Here is a 632-nt window from a genome sequence, read left to right on the forward strand (position 1 = left end):
TGCCGATGACGCTTCTCCCACCACGACTCTAGGTCGCTCTACTCAACGACGATGACGACGACTATGCTCTGTCGCTGTGGCCGGCCACCTTACAATAAGTTGGATGTTTCTGTTAATTGATTAAATTGGTTTTAATGTATGTTTTGATTTTTGATTGATGAAATTGCTATGAAATTGGGACATTGGAGTTAGGGTTTAAATTCTGTTTATGTGATCTGATTTTAGATTTAGGGTTTTGATTCTGTTAATGTGAAATTAGGTTTATGTTTAGGGTTTGGATTTTGTTGATTGATAAATTTGGATTAGAGTTAGATTCTATTGCTATAAAATTGGAATTAGAGTTTGGATTCTTAACTTTTTACTGTAAAATTGGATCATAATACTGAGATTTTTGTGAAATTGTTGTTATTTACTGGATTTTGTTCTTTTTAAATTTTTTCTTATTTGTTTCCTCAATTTCTCCAAACCCCGCGGATATCCGCAGATATCCTAATATCCAGCGAGGACGGGGCCCCCGGTACCGTCACGGGGACGGGGCGGGGACGGGGAGGGTTTCTGGAGGCGGGGGACATGTCTTCGCCCCATGGGACCCGTTGCCATCCCTACTAATTAGTTAATTTAGTTATTTAAAA

This window comes from Arachis ipaensis, chromosome B03 (genome assembly GCF_000816755.2).
Source record: "Arachis ipaensis cultivar K30076 chromosome B03, Araip1.1, whole genome shotgun sequence".
Classification (NCBI taxonomy): Eukaryota; Viridiplantae; Streptophyta; class Magnoliopsida; order Fabales; family Fabaceae; genus Arachis; species Arachis ipaensis.